The sequence below is a fragment of the Protopterus annectens genome, chromosome 13.part0, assembly GCF_019279795.1.
Source record: "Protopterus annectens isolate FY-2018-M chromosome 13.part0, PAN1.0, whole genome shotgun sequence".
NCBI lineage: Eukaryota > Metazoa > Chordata > Ceratodontiformes > Protopteridae > Protopterus > Protopterus annectens.
Genome location: NC_056747.1, coordinates 118750064 through 118768841, shown reverse-complemented (window position 1 = coordinate 118768841; position 18778 = coordinate 118750064). Strand labels below are relative to the sequence as shown.

The 18778-nt window shown below is 41.9% G+C and overlaps 1 protein-coding gene across 4 annotated transcripts in view; it reads left to right on the top strand.

Annotated features, from left to right (window-relative positions):
* LOC122817640 (FYN-binding protein 1-like) overlaps window positions 1-18778 on the top strand; it is a 688236-nt gene that overhangs the window by 667699 nt on the left and 1759 nt on the right. The window lies entirely within an intron of this gene.

Genomic DNA, 18778 nt, shown 5'->3' with positions numbered 1-18778 from the left:
TCATTCACACACATATATTCTGTCTTAGTCCTGCTGACCTTCATTCCTCTTCTCTCTAGTGCATATCTGCACCTCTCCAGGGTCTCCTCCACCTGTTCCCTACTCTCACTACAGATGACAATGTCATCTGCAAACATCATAGTCCACAGGGACTCCTGTCTGATCTTGTCTGTCAACCTGTCCATCACCATTGCAAATAAGAAAGGGCTCAGAGCTGATCCTTGATGTAATCCCACTGCCACCTTAAATGCATCCGTCACTCCCATCGCAGACCTCACCGCTGTCACACTACCCTCGTACATATCCTGTACCACTCTTACATACTTCTCTGACACTCCCGACTTCCTCATACAATACCACAACTCCTCTCTAGGCACCCTGTCATATGCTTTCTCTAAATCCACAAAGACACAATGCAACTCCTTCTGACCTTCTCTGTACTTCTCCATCAACACTCTCAGAGCAAACATTGCATCTGTAGTGCTCTTTCCTGGCGTGAAACCATACTGCTGATCACTAATCATCACCTCCCTTCTTAACCTAGCTTTCACTACTCTTTCCCATAACTTCATGCTGTGACAGATCAGTTTAATCACTCTGTAATTACTACAGCTCTGCACATCACGCTTATTCTTAGAAAATCGGTACCAAAACAATTTTTCTCCATTCCTCAGGCATCCTCTCACCTTCCAAGATTTCATTAAACAATCTAGTTAAAAAACTCCACTGCCATTTCACCTAAATACCTCCATGCTTCCACAGGTATGTCATCTGGGCCAACAGCCTTTCCATTCTTCATCCTCTTCATAGCTATCCTTACTTCCTCCTTGCTAATCCACTGCACTTCATGATTCATTATCCGCACATCATCCAACCTTCTCTTCCTCTCATTCTCTTCATTCATCAACCCCTCAAAGTACTCTTTCCATCTGCTCAACACACTCTCCTTGCTTGTGTGTATGTTTCCCTCATTATCCTTTATCACCCTTACCTGCTGCATATCTTTCCTAGCTCGGTCCCTCTGTCTAGCCCATCGGTACAGGTCCTTTTCTCCCTCCTTAGTGTCCAACCTTTTATACAACTCTTCATATGCTTTATCCGTAGCCTTCGCCACCTCTCTCTTTGCCATGCACCTCATCTCCTTATACTCCTGTCTACTTTCTTCATCTCTTTGACAATCCCACTTCTTCTTTGCCAACCTCTTTCTCTGTATACTCTCATGTACTTCTTCATTCCACCAGCTCTCCTTGTCCTCCTTCCTCTTTCCAGATGTCACACCAAGCACCCTTCTAGCCATCTCCCTCACTAGCTCTGCTGTAGTTACCCAGCTATTTGGTAACTCTTCACTGCCACCCAGTGCCTGCCTTAACTCATCCCTGAACTCCACCTCACAATTACCCTTTTTCAATTTCCACCATTTGATCCTTGGTGCTGCCCTCACACTCCTCCTCCTCTTCTTGATCACCAACGTCATCCTACAAACCACCATCCTATGCTGCCTAACTACACTTTCCCCAGTCACCACTTTACAGTCTCCAATCTCCTTCAGACTGGCCCTCCTACATAAGATATAATCCACCTGTGTGCATCTTCCTCCACTCTTGAATGTCACCCTATGCTCCTCCCTCTTGTTAAAATACGTATTCACCACAGCCATGTCCATCCTTTTCGCAAAATCCACTACTAACTGGCCTTCTGCATTCCTTTTCTTAACACCATACCTACCCATCCCTTCCTCATCCCCTCTGTTCCCTTCACCAACATGCCCATTGAAATCTGCACCAATCACCAGTCTCTCACCCTTGAGCACAGTCATCACCACTTCATCCAACTCACTCCAAAATTTTTCTTTCTCATCCATTGCACACCCAACTTGTGGAGCATATGCACTAACAACATTCATCATTAAATTTTCAACTTTAAAGTAAAGGTCAGTATTTATAGTCATTAGTGCAAATGCAGTAGTGCTATCCCTGATGTTTACTAATGAGCATAGCAAAGGAGAGATTCATAGATGGCATTTACATTAATGCCAAATGCCTTAAGTATAACGGGACACAAATTGTAAAGTGGTTTATACTAATAAGGTGTTCTTGCTATGCATAGTCCATTATCAGCATGCTATGCATATCCCTTGTTAAATGCAGTGCTTTGCCTTTCATAACTGAGTTGCAGTCCATGAACTTGTCCCCAGCCATCCCTTCAGTAGTTTGTCCAAGTATGCACAAACATCAAAATGAAACTGGTCCCTTTATCAATATATCTAAATAAGTACAAGCACCAAAATAAAACATTTCCATACTGATACCTTCAGCAGAATGCCATATGCACAAGTGCCAAAATGAGAAATTTCCCCCAATGAACCTTTCAGTAGTCTGCCCATGTATGTGTAAGCACTACGCTGACTCCAAATGAAACATTTCCCCAATCACCCCTTCAGTAGTCTGCCCATGAATGCATAAGCACTACACTGACTCCAAATGAAACATTTCCCAATCACCCCTTCAGTAGTCTGCCTATGTATGCATAAGCACTACGCTGCCTCCAAATGAAACATTTCCCCAAACACCCCTTCAGTAGTCTGCCCATGTATGCATAAGCACTACACTGACTCCAAATGAAACATTTCTCCAATCACCCCTTCAGTAGTCTGCCCATGAATGCATAAGCACTAGGCTGACTCCAAATGAAACATTTCCCCAATCACCCCTTCAGTAGTCTTCCCATGTATGTGTAAGCACTACGCTGACTCCAAATGAAATATTTCCCCAATCACCCCTTCAGTGGTCTGCCCATGTATGCATAAGCACTACGCTGACTCTAAATGAAACATTTCCCCAATCACCCCTTCAGTAGTCTGCCCATGAATGCATAAGCACTAGGCTGACTCCAAATGAAACATTTCCCCAATCACCCCTTCAGTAGTCTGCCCATGTATGTGTAAGCACTACGCTGACTCCAAATGAAACATTTCCCCAATCACCCTTTCAGTAGTCTGCCCATGAATGCATTCTGTTAAATTGCTGCTTACTAGCATAAGCTCAGGGCCATTTACTTTCTTAGTATGCAAATCAGCTCATTATGGATTCATCTGTATAAATCCTACTGATATGCAAACATGTAACGCCCCTTAGCTGCGTATCAGCTGCCCCTATCGCTTATTCCTTAAGCATATTATGCTTTTGCAATAGGGAGTATGTTTATAAAAGGCCTCTGCATTTACATATTTATCCTGAAAGTCCAAGATTTGCATATCCACATAGTGCCACTCTCCGTTGATTACTGCTACAAAAATGTGAAGCCCCAGACTATAAATACTGGCCATAGCATAATAACACAATCAAGTACCATGCAATTTAGTAGCAAGTCAGAGTATTAACAGCTAAAAATGCCAAGTATTTGGCCTTTGAGCAGATCATAAAAATGGTAGCTTTGACTGTCTATGAATGTAGTATATTTCTTTCTTTCTTTATTTATTTATTTATTTTAAATTTGTCCACCAAGGAGGTCTGACTGGACAGAGCTGTCCATTTTCAGCAGAGGCCCGGGGAGAAAAGCTCCAGAACAATTGCTAACATACTATACATTTACATGAGCATTGTGGTTTACACATTCACTTATAAAAATATAGCCGATAATAACATATGATGGCATAAGATATTTACATAAGCATAGAGGTTTAGACATACAATTAAAAGTATAGCAGGTAGTAACATATGATGGTTGTTCATACAGTATGTTTAGTAGAGGTAATCTTGAAGATGTACTGAAGACAAGAAAGGAAAAACTAAAAAAGGAGGAGAATATAGACCAGGTCATATGAGGTGCAGTGACAATTTAAGGGAAAGCTTTTCAATTTAGTCTAGGGGAGAGTTAGTGGGTATAGATGGGACACTGAGGAGTAGGTGGCAGTGAGTTGGTAAGTAACGTGTGGTAATATACAGTGCATCTGTGAGAGTTTTAAAGAGGTTGGATAGTGGGTAGGGGAAAGGAGTTAGAATATGTCAGCCAGGTGCTAGGTAGTTACAGGTAAAGTGTGATAATATATAGTGCATCTGTGGGAGTTTTAAAGAGGTTGGATAGTGGGTAGAGGAATGGAGTTAGAATATGTCAGCCAGGTGCTAGGCAGTTACAAGTAAAGTGTGATAATATATAGTGTCATGTGTGGGAATTTTAAGGAGGAGTTTGGATAGTGGGTAGGGCAAAGGAGTTACAATATGTCAGTCAGGTGCTAGGCAGTTACAAGTAACATGTGATAATATATAGTGTATCTGTGGGAGTTTTAAAAAGGTTGGATAGTGGATAAGGGAAAGGAGTTAGAATACATCAGCCAGGTGCTAGGCAGTTACAAGTAACGTGTGATAATATATAGTGCATCTGTGGGAGTTTTAAAGAGGAGGTTGGATGTGTGGGGAAAAGAGTTAGAATATGTCAGCCACGTGCTAGGCAGTTACAAGTAACGTGTGATAATATATAGTGCATCTGTGGGAGTTTTAAAGAGGAGGTTGGATAGTGGGTAGGAGAAAGGGGTTAGAATATGTCAGCCAAGCCATGTGCTAGGCAGTTACAAGTAACATGTGATAATATATAGTGCATCTGTGGGAGTTTTAACGAGGTTGGATAGTGGGTAGGGGAAAAAGTTAGAATATGTCAGCCAGGTGCTAGGCAGTTACAAGTCACCTGTGATAATATATAGTGCATATGTGGGAGTTTTAAAGAGGTTGGATAGTGGATAGGGGAAAGGAGATAGAATATGTCAACCAGGTGCTAGGTAGTTACAAGTCACCTGTGATAATATATAGTGCATATGTGGGAGTTTTAAAGAGGTTGGATAGTGGGTAGGAGAAAGGAGTTAGAATATGTCAGCCAGGTGCTAGGCAGTTACAAGTAACGTGTGGTAATATATAGTGCATCTAAGGGAGTTTTAACGAGGTTGGATAGTGGGTAGGGGAAAGTTAGAATATGTCAGCCAGGTCTAGGCAGTTACAAGTAATGTGTGATAATATATAGTGTATCTGTGGGAGTTTTAAAGAGGAGGTTGGATAGTGGGTAGGGGAAAGGAGCTAGACTATGTCAGTCAGGTGCTAGGCAGTTACAAGTCACCTGTAATAATATATAGTGCATATGTGGGAGTTTTAAAGAGGTTGGATAGTGGGTAGGGGAAAGGAGTTAGAATATGTCAGCCAGGTGCAAGGCAGTTACAAGTAACATGTGATAATATATAGTGCATCTGTGGGAGTTTTAAAGAGGAGGTTGGATAGTGGGTAGGGGAAAGTAGTTAGAATATGTCAGCCAGGTGCTTGGTAGCTACAAGTAACGTGTGGTAATATATAGTGCATCTCTGGGAGTTTTAAAGAGGAGAATGGATAGTGGGTAGGGGAAAGGAGCTAGAATATGTCAGCCAGGTGCTAGGCAGTTGCATGACCAAGAGTTGTTTAGGTGGGAAATAAGCTGTTTTTTGAAGATCGTTTTGTTAGGTTGTAACCTGATTTGTAGTGGCAGGGAGTCCAAGTCTTAGCAATGTTGCTAGAATACAGGGAGTCACCAGAGCTGAAATGGCTTTTGCAGACTGCGATTAGTGCCTTGTCAGTGGATCTTAGTTCTTGGTTACTGGAGTAGAGGGTGGACAGATCTTGTAAGGCTGGAGTTTTGTCAGGTTGGTACAGTATTTGATGAGATAGAAGAAGTTGGTTTAGAGCCAAGGTGTTAGGGAGTTCCAGCCAGAAAAGCTGTTTTAGGGCCTGACATTGGTGGGTGTGGTAGGAGGAGTTTGTGGGAAATTTTGCTATTTTGTTGTAGCATACTGACAGCTTGTTTAAATCGCTCTTGTTTAGATTAATTAGGACAGGAGAAGCATACAGTAAGGTAGAGAGAAGATGGGTACGAGCTAGGAGAACTTTACTGTTGCTGGTTAGGAGATTTTTACATCTGTAAAGAGTACCTAGTTTTTTGTTGATTTTGGTTATTGCATGAGCTAGGTGTTTGTCAAATTTCATAATATTGTGCATAATGACCCCTAGTAATTTGGTTTATGTGACGGGGAGATAGGGGTATTATCTGATGCAGAAATAGAGAATGGGGGAGTAGGTGCTGCTACTTTGGAAGGATGCAAGAGCATAAGTTGGGTCTTTTTAGGATTTAGTATTAGCTGAGAGTTTGTAAGCCAGGTTTCAATGGATGTAAAGGCTTCTTGTATCTTGATTTGAAGTTTTTGGAGGGAGAGGGCAGAGTAGATTAAGGTGGAGTCATCAACGTATTGAACCAGGTTTGCTAGGGGGCGGCTTTGTGAAGATTATGTGTAAATATAGTGAAAAGTAGGGGTCCTAGGATTGATCCTTGAGGTACTCCTTGTTTTACAGGAAGTAGAGGGAAAGGGAGTTTTTCCACTGAACAGCTTGCTGGTTTTGAGAGAGATAGTCTTGAAACCATAATAGACTGGGAGTAGTTAGTTTTAATTCTGAGAGTGATGTTATTAGTTTTGTATGGCAGATTGTATCAAATACCTTTGATAAGTCAAGGAAAACTGCAGACACTAGTTGGCTGTTGTTGCATTGCATATTTATTAGGTTACTAAAATGGATGAGTAGAGTGGTAGTGCTATGTTTGGAATCCGTGTTGAGTTTCGGCAAGAAGATTGTTGGAGAGATGTGTTAGGACCTGGGTGTGGATACATTTTGCCAGTATTTTAGCCAGTGGAGAAAGTATAGCTATAGGGCGGTAGTTTGTTAGGTCAGTGGAGTTGCCCCATTTGTGTATTGGTATAATGTAGGAGATTTTCCAGAGAAGTGGGGCCTTTTGTTCTGATATTGATCTGTTAATGATTATAGAGACTGGGTAGGAAATGGCTTTGGTGGCTATTTGTAGGAGTTTGGCAGGTAGTTTGTCTACTGCTAAAGTGGTGGGTTTAAGTTTGGTTAGGTGTCTATAGATGGTGTAAGTTGGTACAGGTTGAAGGGTGAAGGAGTTAACGTTGTTTGATGGGTTATATAGTATAGTGGTGGCTGAGGAGTGTGGGTCTGTTGACAGCTTTAATATACAGTTGGTAAAGAACTCATTGAGGTGGGTGGCTGTGTTTATAGAGGTGGTGTCTATGTTTGGATGAGGAGTTGGTGATTTACCTGGTTGGTGAATACTGTTTATAGCGGCCCAGAACTTTTGTGTGTTGGTATTATGCTTAGTTTGAATTTCACTATAGTATTTTTGTTTGTCTAGTCTGATTTGTTTATTTACAGTGTTTCTCAGTTATAAGAATGTTTGCCTATTAGGAGTAGTTTTGTTTTTGCACCAGGTGTCCCATGTTTTGTCCCTTTGTTTCATAAGTTATCTAGTGCTCTTGGTAAGCCATGGGGCATAGATGGGTTTAGTGCAGCTCTGTCTTGGTGGAGCAAGTTGTTGAGAAGGCTTAAGAAGATAGTGTTGAAATACTCAACTGCTTCATCTAAAGGAAGTGTTAAAAGAGGGGACCAGTTAGAGTGTTTAAGGATTGTATTAAGGTCATCAGCCCTGAAGTTTTTAGTGTATCTGATGTGTTTAAGAGAGCTAGTTCTAGTGAGTTTAGTTTGGTCTCTGATGAAGAAGGCTGGGAGATGGTCGTTTAGAGTATCAGTTAGGATACCGAGATTATGGGTGAAAGATGGGCGATTGGTGAAAATCCAGTCTAGTATTAATTCTTTTTTTGAGGTTTTGTCTACCCTAGTAGGGGTTTGTATAAGCTGTGAGAATCCGTAAAGGTTAATATGATTTGAGGGGTGAGGTGATTTAAGTGAGGTCCAAGCAATATTGAAGTCACCTAGTATAATGGTTTCATGGGGGAGGGTTTCTGATGTCCACTGGAAAAGAGATTCTAGGATTTTGATGTTATCTGTTGGAGGCATATATGATCCTAAGATACTTAGCTGTTTTTGTCTATTTAGTCTTACCTTAGCAAGTAGAATCTCTGAATTATTAAATGCAGGGATTTCTATGTTAAATAGTTCAAATCAACATTGATGTTGTTCTGATATAGGAGAGCGACTCCACCTCCTCTTTTAGCTGTACGGTCTTTTCGTAGTATGTTATAACCAGGAGGAAGTACTTCTTCATTTCTAATGTGTGGTTTAAGCCATGTTTCTGTGAGGAAGATGATGCCAGGTAAGTATAATGCTATGGTTGTGTGAGGAAGATGATGTCAGGTAAGTATGATGCTATGGTTACATGGAGCTCAGTGGTTTTATTAAGGATGCTTCTTAGGTTATGATTTATTATTGGAATATCGGATTTTCTCTTACGTAAACTAGTATTGGTTCTAGGCTGATTCTGGTGATTTGTAGGACTTGTTATTGGACCTGGGTTGGGGTTGATATCACCACTGCATAGCAGGTGAGAGGCAATGTTTATAATGGTTTGTAAGTATTTGGAGAAGGCTAAGTAACTTTGCAGGGATACCCTAGATTTGCTTTGATAATGTAGGAGTTTGTAAGGGTGTAGGTCATAGGTGGTGTGGTTATATGACTGAATGTAATAAAATGTGTATGCATTCCCATAGCAGTAATGCAGTAACATACAGTTTTGCCTTTGTCTCAGTAGTAGTGTATTTAGAGATCAGGATAATCTATCCTTCCACAGGATGCCACACAATGCTATCTGCTGACAAGCAATCATGATATAATCAAATAGATCATTTTTATTTGTGCACTCCCTGTGTTCATCACCAAAACGTTCATCTACATGTTAAGGATATGATCACACCCTCCAGCTAATCAAAACCATTAACCTAAACTTCCTACTTAACATGACAAAGGAAGAAAGGAAGGCTTTACTTATCTAAAATAAAAAGAACCCCAAACATGACAACCTCCTATATCAGACTCCCTAAAGATGAATCTGCTATGAATTATCACCCAGTTGAAAAACTTTATAACTTGAAAAAGGGTCCTTGAATAAGATTAAGCTACCTAAAAATAATTATTAAAGTGTAAACTAAAACATTCTAACATAATTCATTTATTTACTTGCTTGCTTATTTGTTTTGTTAACCTGTTACATGGACTAGTCAACGGACCCTTTTTTAGCAATAACACAGGCCGTCAGATATTAAATGAATGATGCACACACACAAACACACACACACACACACACACACACACACACACACACACACACACACACACACACACACACACACACACACATTATATTAAGTATACATACATTGTATAAATGAAAATCATCAGTAAGCCTGAATAACCAACCTTAAATCCTTTCAGCAGTCTTAAGCATGAAATATTACTCGAGTTAATATAATAGAACTAACTGTTCAGTTGAAGATGCCTGCTTGCATGGGAAAGAATGTAGGATGTTAGTGATACATAGACATCTTCTGTATGATAAGTTAGAAATGCAGTAAATACAAGCCAATCACAGCAGAGAAGGAGAGTTTAGCAAGAAAACATTTTACAGGGAAATCATGATGTACATATCAACCAGCAAGGGTTGGAATTAACTAGATTATGTACGTCCCCCAAACATGGAAGTGTGGATAAGTGTAAGACAGCTTCAAGCAGTTAAATGTATATATAATTGGACGCACCATGGTGTAGAAGGGTAAAGCCCTGACTGTGGAGCAGGTGACCCAGGTTCTATTAGTGGTGTGAGATAAGCTCTCCTTCTATATTCAAATATTACAAGAAATTTACCTTATACAGGGCCAGCAGCATGGTGCTGAAGGGTAAAGCCCTGGCTATAGACCCAGTGATCCAGGTTTTATTAGTGGCTTGGGCATTTGAGATGCTGGCCAGGAACAATAGGAGTGCCCATTCTGAGGGAGGAATGCACACTCAAATCACCTGACTGTCAATCACAAGCAGAGGTCGAAGATGCACAAGGAGGAGGGGCATTATCCTTCAAGGGAACTGTGGAGGACACTGGCTGAATTGCTGCAGAGGTGGGATGATATGTCAGCACATGCTCATTACATGTCACCACCACCATGGACATCAACATGTGCATGCACTGGGAAGTCCTTATCTCCTCACCTGCTCCAAATTTGGGTAAGGTAGAGCCCAGCAGAGGCTAAGACCAGTCCAGCAGACCTGATAAACAAGGAGAAGAGATGGTTAAAGCTGATAGTCTGATGCAGACAGCAGAAAAAAGAAAAAACTTATACCTTTAAAAGTATTACAAGTTACCTCAGAGTAGAAAGTCACCCATGAAACAGCACTTTCATAAGAAACTACAAAAGCCTAAACAAAATCCTGGCAGACGGGTTCAGCATGGACTTCACCCCCCCTCTCACCCCCAAAGGGGCCCATAACCATACCAGAAGAATGTAGAGTCCCTGAAATCACAGACACTCAGGTTAGAACAGCCTTCTCCAAAACCAAAAACACAGCATCAATGGGACTGGACGGTGTCCCAGGCTGCATCCTGCATGAGCACAAAGATAAACTAACCCCTCACCTGGACACACTGTTCAGGCTCAGCCTCTCCACAGGCTATGTGCCCGTGGAGTGGCGCACAGCGATGGTTGTTCTGCTCCACAGAGGTGGAGTCACAGCAGACCCGGGGACTGTCGCCCTATGGACCTGACTAGCATAGTCTGCGGGGCTATGGAGCATGTCATCATGGAACTCATTAGCGGAGACATTGCGAACCTCCAAATGCTGGACCCTACCCAGTTCGGCTTTGTTGGTGGCGGGTCATGCCTTCTAGACCTGGTGAACTTCTTTGAGACAGTTACCAGGGCTATGGGCAAGGGGAAAGGTGGTGCACACGGCCTGCCTGGACCTTGCTAGGGCCTTCGACGCCATTCCCCATTCTGGTATTGTAGACGAACTCGCCAGCCTAAGCATAGACCCCTATGTTGCAAGGTGGGTTGCTGGCTGGCTCACGGATGGAGCCCACATGGTGAGAGTTGCAGGAGCTAGGTCCAACTCTGGACTGGTTACAAGTGGCGTTCCCCGGGGCTCAGTCCTGGGACCCCTCCTGTTCGGCATGTGCTTCTCAGGGATACAGACAAGCACAGGAGGACTCTGGCTGACAAGGTTCACAGACGGCTGCAGACTAGGGGCCATAATTGGCTCTCCGGCTGACACAGACATCCTCCAAAGGGGTCTCACTGAGATGGATGCCTGGTGTCAAAGTCATGGCCTCAGGCTGGGTGCAGGGGGAGTGCATGGTCATCCACTTTGGAAGGGACAGAGTGCCCATGGACTGCAACATGGGTGGTAGTCCCCTAGATACGGAGGATGTGGTAGGGGATCTGGGGACCCAGGTGGATAGTAGTCTCACCTTTGATGGTCATGTTGCCAGGATGGTTCGAGGATCCTTCTGCATGGCCCACCTAGTCACGGGGGGGGGGGGTTCTCATCCAGATCAAAAGAGGTCATTGTGCCCCTCCACTCGTCACTCATCGGACCCATCGTGGAGTGCGGTGCCCCATTTGGGATGTGCCTTGCAGGACACCTACAGCAGGTGGAGGGACCACAGAGGTACCTCACCAGGAGGATTGCTGGCCTCAGGCAGGTGCCCTATGCAGCTCGACTGGAGAAGCTCCACCTGTACTCGGTTGCATACTGCCTACTCAGAGGTGATCTCTGCCTGACATATGGGGCCATGTCCAGCCCAGAGTTGATGGACATGCTCCACCTAAAGAGGGCCTTGTCCCCTCGAGCCACATGCTCTAGGGATCTGGACCTCACCACAACAATGGATAGGACGTGCTGGAGGATTGGATTCCTCTCCCGGAGACTTCCCACGCTTTGGAACAAGATCCCAATCTACATTAGGCGAAGCTCCTCACTAACACTCTTCAAAAGCAGCCTTGACGAGTGGATGGGAGGCGGGGGGTTTACCCCGGGGGTCGCTTTGGCGGCTGTGCTGGACAGGGGCACAGGGAAATGATCTAAGGGGGAGGCGAAAGCCAACACATTCTGGCTAGGCTTATAAATGCCTTCGAGCAGATAGTCTAGTACCTACCTATGAACCTATGAACTTAAACAAGCAACATAATTATATCATCACATTGAAATGAATGGGAATCAATAACTCAAAGTAACAGTAAAAAATGATAACTGGAATATGCGGTGGTCTAGTTCATGTAATACATGTAATTTTGTATTATATGATTTGATAACTCATTTTTTTTACTTGTGATGTTGCATTTCTTATCATAATTTGCTGTTCCTCATATTGATCACTGCTGCAATAGCTATATGGCTTATATCCTGCCAAAAATATACTGGAAGTTCAGCTTCCAAAGCTTCAGGGCACCTTCCATGCACCCAAACCATTAGTCACCTCGAGCTGAGCTGACTAAAAGTCAGGTTTGGGTACCAAGCCCTTCAGAGCTTTCCTAACCCTGAAGAGAGATCCATCCACTGTGGGCTTTCAAGGATTGTCTGTTAGCTAACACTGTTCCATTGCTGGACAGATAAGCTCCCTTCAGATTGAAAAAACCCTCCACTTTGTTTTTTATGCTAGAAAATTTAACTTTTTCTGTAAATGTTTTATATTTTAGCTAAGAGAAAGTGTTTTATTGACTGTAATATGATTTTTATTCACTTTTTAAACAGGAACATCATTTTTTTGTGGTAAAAAGTTGTTAAAACTTATTTTTAACTACTTTTTTTTGGTGGAGAAAGTAGAGTTGTTTTAATTTTTGGGACTGAGGGAAATGTTTAAAGTGCTTTTTACTGTGTGTTACTGGGAAAATGTTACTTTTTACAACTCACCTGTTTTAATGACTATTTCTGCTAAGCTTCCCTGGGAATCAGGCACCTTTTTGACTTAACTATGGAACAACCTACCAGTTCGTTAATTGCATCTTCTTCCAACCATCTAAAAGAAAAAGATTTCTAAACAGCCTTTGCCACTACAGCAGGCCAATATTTTGCCTCAGTTACAAGGTGAGTCTGCTGTGGCCAAAGCTAGTTCGTCAGCCTACTAATCTTTTTCCATGGGTCCTACTGCTGTAGTCACTACAGCCACCATGAACTGGATGCTAAATACATCCTCTGTGGCTATTGGTGTTTCCTTGTCAGGCAGGGGAGAGCCACCCTTGTTGATCCTAGGAGAAGGGGCAGAGAATGCCTGTCTGCTTAGCTAGAAAGCTGTGTCCATCCCAAGCTAGGGGACTGCTGACAATTCTGGCCTGTTTCATCAGGAATTCCTAGATGCAAAAAATAAACATTTTTTTCTCCTGTCCTGATGACACCGGGCAGGAGTAATTTATTGGGCTTAGTTTGGGATTTATTTCAGACACTGACCCTTTCTATATGTCTGGTTCTGGTAAAACAGAGGGATTCTTTTTTCCTGAAAAGATTTAAGAGTTTGAACCTCAAAAGAAACGTGACGAGACAAATGATGTTATGTCTTCACAGATTTATGACTCAGATTCAGAAGGGAGTGTGACTTTGGATAGTCCCTGTGAAGGATTCTCTTTGTCTGAGACTATTTCCAGAATGAATCGGTTGATTCAGTGAAAAAACAGTGATGTTTCTCAGTCCCTCAGAAAATATTATGGTCTGCTACAATGGATGTCCAAAACCTTTGCCTGTTCCTCATCTTCTTTCTGTTTCGGGGGAATGTTTTTTCACCACTTGCTATTTCCCTGACACTCATCCTGCTGCCCCTAAAAATGCAAATAAATTATATAAAGTTCCTCAGTAGTTTAAGCTTTTATATACTAACCCTAAGCCTGACCCAGTAGCTATAGCTTTAGAAAACCCATCTGCTGCTAAGCATTTTGTAATACTAGTTCCCGCCCTTCTGACAAGAATGGGAAGAAATTTGATATGCTTGGAGAACAAGTGTATGCTTCTGCAACTCTTGTTTTCAGAATTCTCAGCTGTCTGGCGTATATGTTGTAATTTATCCTAGCCACTTGTGAGAATATTAGGAATGCTTTGACATCAGTTTCCTTTTATGAGGAGAAACCTGCTTCCTTTTTTGAGGAGAAATCTGCTTTGTGCCATTTGATTTCTACTGTTTCTCAAGTCACTACCTATTTCTTAAAATGCGCATATAGTTTTGTAGATGTCATTAGAACTGTTAGGAGGATGTTTGCCTGGCTGCATTCACAAAACCTCTCTGAGAATGTCAAAAAAGAAATTTTGAATTTTGTCATGGACAGAGAAAGTTTTTGACTTTCTGCTGCAGAATTCTTTAAAAAGTGTGATTAAAGAGAGAAGCTGATTCAAGGAATCTCTCAGATTTTTAGTTCTCATTCTCAAAGTTTACCAGGAGATTCTACACTCTTACATTTAATTCCAATAAAAAGCAAAATAGCCAGTTCCAGCAATCTGCTGGTAAGCAGGCATTTAAAAAAGCAAAAAAATCCAAAACAGGAATCCAGGCACATCGAAGCTAGGTAGTTGAGTTAAATTGTTGACTTCAGTAAACGTATTCTTGTCACTTGTTTCCAAATATTTTGTTATCGGTTTATTAACAGCAAACACTTCATCACCGACAATGGTTCCATCATCCGAAGATGAACCATCGGACATTTTGCCAGCCTCAAAGCTCCCTTGAACCCGCAGTAGGATGGTCTGCACCTTGTTGATGATGTCCTTGAGAGGGACAATGGAATATTTGGAAACAAGTGACAAGAATCCGTTTACTGAAGTCAACAATTTAACTCAACTACCTAGCTTCGAGGTGTCTGGATTCCTGTTTTGGATTATTTGCTTGTGTTTCTTTATTCTGTGTCTGTTCAGGCATTTAAAAAAGCAGTAACAGGGAGGTTCCAAAAACAAAGCAGGTCCCCCAGAACAAAGGACAATATAATAAGTCTGAATGACTATATGTGAGACACCCCAACACCCTGGCAGTCCCTTATTCCTGTGGAAAGTGTAAACCTCCACTTCTCCCTTTGACAACAGACTGTTTCAGACAGATTGGTTCTAAGAGTAATTTATCAAAGCTAGAGATGACAGTGGGAGTCTCTCCCTATTTTCCAGGGGCTTCCTCCTCATCCACCAGAGCAAACTCTTCTTTCCCCTCCTGTCATCCAGCATATGCTGGCTCAGGAGGGTATAGAAGCTGTCCCTTCTGCTCAGTTAAGAGATGTATTTTGTTCAGTGATCTTTCTGGTTCCAAAGAAAGATGCCTCTTTGATTCCAGTTCTGGACCGTTCCTTTCTGAATCAGTTTGTGTTAATAGCCAAGTTCAAAGTGCTGTCACTTCACAACTTGTTACCCCTTACTGAGTTTCCTAGTGACCTTAGATTTAACAGATGCTTTTCATCCCATTTTTATAGATTCAGGGTTCAGGTATTTCTTAAAGTTTTGCATGTCTGGATCACATTACCACTTTTCTGCCTTATCCTTTGGAATAGCCTGTGGGCCAAAGGTATTCACAAAGCATCTAGATCTTCTGATATCCTACTGCAAACTGCAAGGTAGTCACATTTTTCCTTATTTAGATAACGTGCTTATTTTATCAGGAATTTCTCACTTGGGTAAGGAATCTTCTACACAGAGTGGGATTCCAACAGAACATTCAAAAGTCTTAACTGACTCCTTCTCACAGGATTGTTTTTCTGGGGTATGTGTTGCACAACAGTAGAACAAGCAAGATATAAAGTAAAACCACAGTCCATGAGCCGGAAGTGCAACAGCAGAACAAGCAGGATATAAAGTAAAACCACAGTCCACGTGCTGGAAGTGCAACAGCAGAACAAGCAGAATATAAAGTAAAACCACAGTCCACGTGCCGGAAGCACAACAGCAGAACAAGCAGGATATAAAGTAAAACCACAGTCCACGTGCCAGAAGCACAACAGCAGAACAAGGAGGATATAAAGTAAAACCACAGTCCACGTGCCGGAATCACAACAGCAGAACAAGCAGGATATAAAGTAAAACCACAGTCCACGTGCCGGAATACAAACGAAAGCAAAAGAAGAGTGGATAGCGCAAAAAAAAAATGTTTATTACAAACAAAGCTTTCAGGTTAAAAAAACCTTCATCAGTGTATAACAAAAGTTAAAACAGTCTGCTTCAGTTCAAATATCTTTTCTTCAAGAAAAACAGTAAATCTGTATTTAGATCTATTCATCAGCTTTTCCACTCAGACTAACATCTCGGTAAGGGAATTCCATGGGATTCTGGGTCTCATGTCCTCAGTGATACTCATGATACCTTTTGCAAGACTCCACATGAAATAGTTACAAATGTACCAGGAATCTCTATGGTCCCAGCACCAACATGCCTTCATGAGATAGTTACAAATGTACCTGGAATCTCTATGGTCCCAGCACCAACATGCCTTCATGAGATAGTTACATATTTACCTGGAATCTCTATGGTCCCAGCACCAACATGCCTTCATGAGATAGTTACAAATGTACCAGGAATCTCTATGGTCCCAGCACCAACATGCCTTCAGGAGATAGTTACAAATGTACCTGGAATCTCTATGGTCCCAGCACCAACATGCCTTCAGGAGATAGTTACAAATGTACCTGGAATCTCTATGGTCCCAGCACCAACATGCCTTCATGAGATAGTTACAAATGTACCAGGAATCTCTATGGTCCCAGCACCAACATGCCTTCAGGAGATAGTTACAAATGTACCTGGAATCTCTATGGTCCCAGCACCAACATGCCTTCATGAGATAGTTACATATTTACCTGGAATCTCTATGGTTCCAGCACCAACATGTCTTCGTGAGATAGTTACAAATGTACCTGGAATCTCTATGGTCCCAGCACCAACATGCTTTCATGAGATAGTTACAAATGTACCTGGAATCTCTATGGTCCCAGTACCAACATGCTCTCATGAGATAGTTACAAATGTACCAGGAATCACTATGGTCCCAGCACTAACATGCGTTCATGAGATAGTTACAAATGTACCTATAATCTCTATGGTCACAGCACCAACACGCATTCATGAGATAGTTACAAATGTACATGCAGTCTCTATGGTCCCAGCACCAACATGCTTTCATGAGATAGTTACATTGTACCTGGAATCTCCATGGTCCTAGCACCAACATGCCTTCATGAGATAGTTACAAATATACCTGGAATCTCTATAGTCCCAGCACCAACATACCTTCATGAGATAGTTACAAATGTACCTGGAATCTCTATGGTCCCAGCACCAACATGCCTTCATGAGATAGTTACAAATGCACCAGGAATCACTATGGTCCAAGCACCAACATGCCTTCATGAGATAGTTACAAATGTACCAGGAATCTCTATGGTCCCAGCACCAACATACCTTCATGAGATAGTTAAAATGTACCTAGAATCTCTATGGTCCCAGTACCAACATGCCTTCATGTGACAGTTACAAATGTACCTGGAATCTATATGGTCCCAGCACCAACATGCCTTCATGAGATAGTTACAAATGTACCTGGAATCTCTATGGTCCCAGCACCAACATGCCTTCATGAGAAAGTTACAAATGTACCTGGAATCTCCATTGTCCCAGCACCAACATGCATTCATAAGATAGTTACAAATGTACCAGGAATCACTATGGTCCCAGCACCAACATGCCTTCATGAGTATATTTGGCAGTTTCAAGGACGTGCCATTTTACTTTCTTCATGCTAAGCACAGCTTAAAAAGCCACATACATACATGCCTTATATTTTGGATGTAAAAATACTTTCTCCAACAACTATCAAAAAGCTACTATGCAGATTTGAAACATTACATTGCAGTACTGTTTTACCTTAAAAAATTAAAAAAATAAGCTAATAAAATATGAAAGTAATTTAAGACTGTCCACTTTCTAAGCAAAATACCTTCCAGGGTGAGCATTACAGGAGAAAAAAAAAACAGACCTTCCAGGGGTGTAGTGGCCATCTGTCTGAGGTGTTATCATCACAATACCCTTGGGCAATCTTTTATTTCCCCAGTATTGCCCACCCTGTCAGGTATTTTCCTTGACTGTATTATGAAACACACACACACACGACCCACACATGCAGACACACACACACATACGCACACATGAACAGCATATGTAGACACACATTCGCCTGCATGCACACACACACATACACGCACATGCACACACACGCGCACACACACACACACACACACACACACACACACACACACACACACACACACACACACACACACACACACACAAAATGTACAGATACACATGCACACACATGCACACACACAAAACACACAGGATTCCCATTAACATTTCCAAGGCACACTTGCCGAGTCTCAGAATGCTGGCAGATATAAGCAAATAAAAGCTACACAAAAAGTAAAATATGTACAAACCTTTTTTTGTTTGTTTATTTGTGTTATACAATAGTAAGGGACATATTTTACAAAGGTATTAGAAGCACCTACTTCCAGTTCCCCAAAATGCAGTGTTTTTTCCATCCGTGGACAGGTAAATGTTCCTAGTAAGCAGTGTTTTTTCTATCCGTGGACAGGTAAATGTTCCTAGTAAGCAGTGTTTTTTCCATCCTTGGACAGGTAAATGTTCCTAGTAATGAGTACGTTATCTGCCTCAGCACAAAATGCAGTATCAGTGGGTGTCATTCAGAAATGCAGTGCAGCAGTGACTGGCGATGCAAAGAGCATGCACAAAAACATGTTAGCCCTGATGCACATATTAACACTGAGATTGCAATACCTCAGTGAATTCCTCTTATTCTGAGGTACTGCACTCTGAATTAGTAGGAGTGTGCAGCTCAGCCCTCCCCACATCAGGAGAGTGCAGGGTAGCGAAGACGCCTTGCAAAAAAGCTTACAAAATGGTTTAAGGAAGTTTCAAGTTGCATGTTTATGTGAGGTGATCACAGT